This window comes from Gekko japonicus, unplaced genomic scaffold (genome assembly GCF_001447785.1).
Source record: "Gekko japonicus isolate JY-2015 unplaced genomic scaffold, Gekko_japonicus_V1.1 scaffold306, whole genome shotgun sequence".
In the NCBI taxonomy this organism is placed as follows: domain Eukaryota; kingdom Metazoa; phylum Chordata; class Lepidosauria; order Squamata; family Gekkonidae; genus Gekko; species Gekko japonicus.
Window position 1 is genome coordinate 479,684 of NW_015172013.1, and position 7,164 is coordinate 486,847.

Below are 7,164 nucleotides of genomic sequence, written 5' to 3' on the forward strand. Positions count from 1 at the left end.
CACATTCCTGTGACAGGTGGGAAATAGTTCGGTGGGCTACACCACAATCGCATTCGGGTCCTGGTCTTTGGCTTCATTTAAGCAACAGGTCCGCACAACTGCCAAAGCCTGTTCGTATTCTATTAGCTGTCTTCCATACTTTACATGACAAGTCAAATCCTGTGGGTCTCTTGTTGGTGTTCAGGTAATGAATATTGGGTGGAACTGACTGCACCCATGTTCACAACCATCCATTCCCCTGCCTAGATCAAAATTTTGTGATTGCAGGATTTGTGCAGCTGGGTGTTGGGATATTAGTCTGGATACGCCTGTGTCAGCCACATCTTTGTGGATGGGTGGCTCTCTGTTTTCAAAGGTCGGACCAGAACCAACGGGTTGAAATTAAATCAGAATTTTTTTAGCTAAACATTAGGAAGAACTTCCTGACAGATAGAGCGGTTAGCGGTTCCTCAGTGGAACAGGCTTCCTCAGGAGGTGGTGGGCTCTCCTTCTTTGGAGGTTTTCAAACAGAGGTTAGACGGCCCTCTGACAGCAATGCGGATTCTGTGAACTTAGGCAGATCATGAGAAGGGAGGGCAGGGAGGGTTGCCTCAGTGCCGAGTTCTCGTGGCCCTTTCTCACACGCCCAGGGGAATGTTGATTGCCACTTTGGGTCTCCAAATGTTCTCCAGTCCAGTTTGGCTGGAGATCCTGGAGGGTTTTTTTGCCATCTTCTGGGCATGGAACAGGGGTCACTGAGTGTGTGTGTGTGGGGGGGTATTTGTGAGTTTCCTGCATTGTGCAGGGGGTTGGACTAGATGACTCAGGAGGTCCCTTCCAACTCTATGATTCTATGATGATCTTTCTATAGTCACAAAGAAGTGTGTCTTGTCTTCGGAGATGCGGGGGAGCAACGCAGCACAACGTGGGTAGCTCATTAGTCGGAGTGGGTATAATACATCCACTGATGGTTCTCACTGTTGTAATGAGTTGGACATCAAGTTTGTGGGCATGGGGGGGCTGTTAAGCCACACTGAAGCTCCGTATTCCGTAGTGCTATACACCAACCCCAAAACCAAGCATCTAAGTGTTGCAGCAGATGCACCCCAAAATTTTTGGAGAATGTTGTTTTGAGTGCGTATTTTTGCCGCCACATTGGTAAGATAAAGAAGAAACGAAGAAGAGCTGGCTTTTATACCCCCCCCCTTTTCTCTACCCGAAGGTGTCTTGGTTTACAATCACCTTCCCTTCCTCTCCCCCCAACAGGCACCCTGTGAGGCAGGTGGGGCTGAGAGAGTTCTGAGAGAACTGGGACTGGCCCAAAGTCACCCAGCAGGCTGCATGCGGAGGAGGAGTGGGGAAATCAAACCCGATTCTCCAGATTAGAGTCCGCTGCTCTTAACCACAACACCACACTGGTGTTTATAGCTCAACGTCCTGTCCAGGGTAATGTCGAGGCATATGGTTGCGTTTAAGTCTACCGTGAGCTGTTCTCATTCTCAGCCGTTCAAAACGGCTACCTCAACAGCTGCCGGGTGTGAAACAGAAAGCCAAGGCGCTGGGAGCTCCACACACTGAGCTCCCAAGTTTAAAAACAGACAGACAGGCAAGCCCTGCACATTTCCGACTGGCTGAGCAGTTCCCCTGATCTGAAACAATCCAGGGCAGTTGCTAATCGCAGAAGTGTGACAGGGAAGCCTGAACGCTCCACACGGTGGTTCCGATCCAAGGAGGGATGCTTTGTGCCTGCTACCTTAAAAAAAAAAAAACTGGCTTTGGAACTCTTTACATGGAACTCCCCTCACCTACGCAACTGGGTCTTCCGTGTTCACGCACACGCAGGAGGGTCTGTTTTTTCCTCCGCTCCAAGACTCCGTTCCTTGAAGCCCCAAGGAGGCAGGTCTAGGAACTCCCACCGCAACAGTTCAAAAAGCGTCCCTCAAAGACAAAACAGTAGGGTAGCAATTCACCTCTGACAGGTATGTCAGGAAACCTGCACCCCCCTCTTTCCTTGGCACACAGAGTTCTGTTTGCATGACTACGGAGAACAGTTCTGCTGTTCCGTTTCTCCGGTGGGCCTGCGTCCCCAGAATTTCCTGAGGCTTAACAGACCACGAGCTCATGCCTAAGGAGCTTGGGCCCTGGAGCCAGCCTTGACTGGACGACAAAAGGGTCATTTATGCTAAGAAAAGGCGATGGTCTTTTTGTCAATCACTCGCCTCTCCGCCAGCTCCATCATGAAGCCTGGCGGACAGCCCACCTTCCCAAGGTCTGCAATTAAGACCTATCTGAACGTCGCAGAACAGAAAATAAAGTTCCCTGCAATAACAAGGAGGAGGAGAGTTGGTTTTTATACCGTTTTTCACTACCTGAAAGACTCTCAGAGTGGCTTACAATCGCCTTCCCAGCTTGGTGTAATGGTTAGGAGCAGCAGACTGTTACCTGGTGAACTGGGTTTGATTCCCCACTCCACATGCAGCTGCTGGTGTGACCTTGGGTCAGTTACAGGTTCTTTCAGAGCTGTTCTCTCAAGAGCAGTCCTCGATAGAGCTCTCTCAGCCCCACCTACCTCACAGGGTGTCTATTCTGGGGAGAGGGAGGGAATTGAGATTATAACTGCTCTGAGACTCCAAGTGAAGGGCGGGGTATACATCCAATCTCTTCTTCTTCCCTTCCTCTCCCCACAACAGGCAGGTGGGGCTGAGAGAGCTCTGAGAAAATGGTAACTGACCCAAGGTCAGCCAGCTGAAGGAGGAGTGAGGAATCAAACCCGGACCGGTTCTCCAGATTAGAGTCTGCCGTTCCTAACCACTACACAAAATTGACGGGTTCCTGAGATTCAGCTTCTCGACATGTGAATTAAGAAAGGCTTTGCTAAATATGAGCTGCTAGGTTAGCTAAGGTCTTGCAAAGAGCAGCCGGCAGGTAGGGTTGCCAGCCTCCAGGTGGTGGCTGGAGATGTCCCACTATTGCAACTGGTTCACCTGGAGAAAATGACTGCTTTGGAAGATGAACTCTATGGCACTGTGCCCTGATGAGGTCACTTCCCCCCCAAACCCCATCCTCCTCAGGCTCCACCCCCAAAATCGCCAGGTATTTCCCAAGGAGTGCAGCCTATAAACTAGAGCTCTCCTCTGTGTGTGTGTGTTAAGTGCCCTCAAGTCACTTCTATAGTGTCCAGATCTCAAGATGTGATGGTACCACTTTGCTCTGCGCTGTTTAGACCTCACCTAGAGTATTGCAAGTAGATAAATAGGTACCACTTTGGTGGGAAGGTAACAGCGTTCCGTGCGCCTTGGTGTTTAGTCATGCCGGCCACATGACCACGGAAACGTCTTCAGACAGCGCTGACTCTTCGGCTTTGAAATGGAGATGAGCACTGCAACCCTAGAGTCGGACTCGACTGGCTTTCGAGCAAGGGAACCTTTACCTTTACCTTTAGAGTATTGTGTACGGTTCTGGGCACTACAATTTAAGAAGGATATAGACAAGCTGGAATGTGTCCAGAGGAGGGCAATGAAGGTGGTGAGGGGTCTGGAGACCAAGTCCTGTGAGGAAAGGCTGAAGGAGCTGGGTATGTTTAGTTTGGAGAGGAGATGACTGAGAGGTGATATGATAACCATCTTCAAGTACTTGAAGGGCTGTCCTATAGAGGATGGTGCAGAGTTGTTTTCTGCAATCCTGGAGGGGTTTTTTTTTGTCATCTTCTGGGCGTGGAACAGCGGTCACTGCGGGTCTGGAGGGGGAGGTATGTGTGAATTTACCGCCCTGTGCAGGGGGTTGGACTAGATGACCCTGGAGGTCCCTTCCAACTCCATGATTCTATGATTCTGGCGACCCTATCAATTAATGCCCTCTAAAAAGGTCCGGACATTGACAGCCTTGCTCAGGTCTTGCAAACGGAGGGCCGTGACTTCCTTTGTTGAACCCATCCATCTCACGCTGGGTCTTCTTCTTTTCCTGCTCCCTTCAGGTCCTCCTGGCATTATCGCCTTCCCCAGTGGCTCCTGCCTTCTTATAACACGACCAGAGTAAGAGGCTCTCCTCGCCAAGGCCAGTCCTCCCCTACAGTGGATGTGGGAGGAGATCCATAACATCTACACCTTCACCTTGCTCTCTGAGAAGGAACCGGCCTCAACAAGACAAGACCCAGGACAGAATCACTGTCCTTTCTCCTATTTCATCCCCTAGAAATTTGTCCTTTCCCCTCCAAATCAAACGGAAGGACACTGGATTTGTCTAACCGTATACTAAACAGTGCAATATGGATGTGGACATACCTTGTATTAAGGCCATTTCCACCCAGATTATCTCCCCCAGGTTGAATGCTGTGGGGAAGCAGGCTTCCTCTCCTCCCCCCCCCCCACTTTCCCACACCACTATGGCACATTTGCGCACTTATGTATTTATTTCTGCTTGTGTCCCACCCAGTGTTCCCTCTAAGCTGAGTTAGTGTGAGCTAGCTCACAGTTTTTTAGCCTCCGGGTCACACATTTTTGTCAGAAGAAGAAACAGAAAACCTTTATTCGGCATAACATAGATAAATCAAACAAAGGAAAAAGTTAAAGGGTAGGTACAAGGAGCAACATCAACCAATATTCCCAATATCTCAAAATACAAGGCAATCCTAGCATGGTTTACAAGGTTTACAGGATATTACTCTTGACTTCCATACATGGGTCAGAAATTCTGCAACAGATAGCGTTATTGCTGGGCTCTTGTCTGCTAGAAAGAAATTTAAATCCCTATCCAGAAAGTCTCTCTGCGAAGGGAGAAGAGGGCGAATCAAAATATTGCGCATAACGGAATATTTAGGACAACGAAAAAGAATACGGGTGACAGAATCAGGTCCCCCAAAATCACAGTTGCAAAGTCTATCCTTATACGGAACACCCCTGTATCTACCTGAGACCACTACTGAAGGGAAAAGGTTAAACCTTGCAAGCATAAAGACCCTCCTAAAAACTGGGATTGTCAAATTGGCGATATGGATGTAGCTCACAAAGGAGAATTTTTGCTCACAAGACTCCACGGCTTAGAGGGAGCACTGATTCTCACACACCCCACACCAGCGGGTTCAGAGCGGATCACAAGAACAAGCCCACAACAGGAATAAAAACATTTCGCAATAAATAGTTAAAACAGTTAAAAACAAAAGGCTAAGGACAGAGAGCACTTCCCTGGCTTTCCCACGACCCTTCCAAAACCTGCTTTGCTGAACATTTTTTGGAAGAGACCAAACTCTGGAAAGCTCCCAAACGGCTGCGAAAGTTTGGATTTCCCTAGTCCTGCCCACACTGTGATTTCCCCATATTAGCCATTTCCTCTCCTCTCTCACGAGGAAGGGAGTTAAAGGGCAACTGAATACCTTTATATCACCGTGACATTATAAGAAGTTTCGCAGTCATCCCAGTTTTCTTTGTTGTTTTTTTTAAAGGAAGGAAACGGGGTAAAGTCTAGTGCTTTTTGCTGCAGACACACTTCATGATGAAAGAGGACTTTTCAACAAAATGAAACCTGGGAGTTCAGAGAACCAATTACACATAATCTTATAATATTATATTGATAGGTCAACAACATTAAATTGCTGGTTTTTGAAAGCTACAAAGGCCCTGGTAGTGGCACAACTGGGGAAACCGAAACAGGGAAAGTTTTATAACAATTTATAAAATTATTCATGGGGCAGAGAGAGTTGACACAGAGAACATTTTCTCCCTCTCCCCAAATACTAGAGGGCATCCAATGAAGCTGATGGGCAGTAGATGCAGGACAGACAAAAGGAAACACTACATGACACAGGGAGTGATTAAAATGCAGGATTCGCTGCCAGAGGGTGGTAGTGATGGCCACAGGAACAGACAGCTTTAAAAGGGGATTAGATAGATTCATGGAGGATAGAAGTCTATCAGCGGGTACTAGCCATGGTGACTAAAGGGAACCTCCATGTTTAGAGGGACTCAACCTCTGAATCTGTAATGTATTCATCTCCAACCGCTCGCGAGGCTAGCTCGCCACGCGGTCATGCGAAGCCTCCGAGCTTCGGTCCGAGAGACAATGGACCAAGCGGATCGTAGCTAACACCAATCGGAGGGCTAGGGTCCTAGCCAGGACCCATGGAACTCTCAGCCACTGTAAATACCCTATCACGGTTGTGGGTGTGTGTCATGGGCGTGGGTGTACTGCAAATAAAAGCCGGCCTGCGAGCCGGGGTTTCTTGCCTTGTTCCGAACCTTTATTAAATGCATGAGCTGAATTCACTGCCTCTCGCTCAGTACATTTCAGAATCCCAGTGTCAAGAGGAGGAAGACTTCACCCCCCCTACCCTGTTGTTGGTCCTCCAGAGGACAATGGCCACTGTGTGAGGTAGGACGCTGGACTAGATGGACCATTGGTCTGGTCCAGCGGGGCTCTTCTTAGGTTCTAATGGAGAAAATTTACCATGAGGAAGCCCCTTTTGCCACTGCGCTCTACCTACTACAGCAGCAACAGAGAAAACCATCCCTGTATGTCCCCGCGCGGAAGACACTCGCATTCTACCGTTCACTTGCCCAGACCTTCCGCATCAATCGCCCACGTTGTAGTCTCGAGAGAGGCCCTGAACTCCTCGGGCGAGCCTCTCCGTTAAGTCACGTCGCACCGCCGGCTTATTCCCTCCAGACGGTTGTGCAACCGCTTTGCAAAACCACCCTGTGCGGTGCGGCGCGCTTGCACAGAGTTGCGCAGTTTGCGCCACTGTCCAGGCGCCAGCTTCGCAGTCTGACCCTCCCCAGCTCGCGCATTTCAACGCGCTCGTCAGGTCTCCGTTGCATCTGCAGACACCCTGCTGCGCCCTGACACTGACCCCAATGTTTGTGGGGGAGAGAACCCAGCGTCGCCAGACCCAGGTTGGGAAACGCCTGGAGATGCGGGGGTGGAGCCCGGGGAGGACAGTCTGGGACCTCAGTGGGGGGCACAGCGCCGTAGAAAGACCACCCTCCGTCGCAGTCCTTTCCTCCAGGGAAACTAACTGATCTCCGCAGCTTGGACAACAGCTGCAGTTCCAGGGGATCCCCAGGTCCCACCTGGAGGCTGGCACCCACGGACGCAGGCGGGCCATTGAAGCTGCAACCCCTTCTTCGCCACAAGTTCCCGAGAGGCCCTAAAAACGCTGGGGAAGAAAGCAACTCACGTGGAGGGCGGTCTTCG

The 7,164-nt window shown here is 49.9% G+C and overlaps 1 protein-coding gene across 1 annotated transcript in view; it reads right to left on the bottom strand.

Moving 5' to 3' along the window:
* SEMA4A (semaphorin 4A) overlaps positions 1-7,164 on the bottom strand; it is a 106,107-nt gene extending 98,943 nt beyond the window's left edge. Inside the window, exon 1 of the mRNA XM_015420285.1 lies at positions 7,148-7,164. The gene's annotated coding sequence lies outside the window, so the exon portion shown is untranslated. The remainder of the gene's footprint in view (positions 1-7,147) is intronic.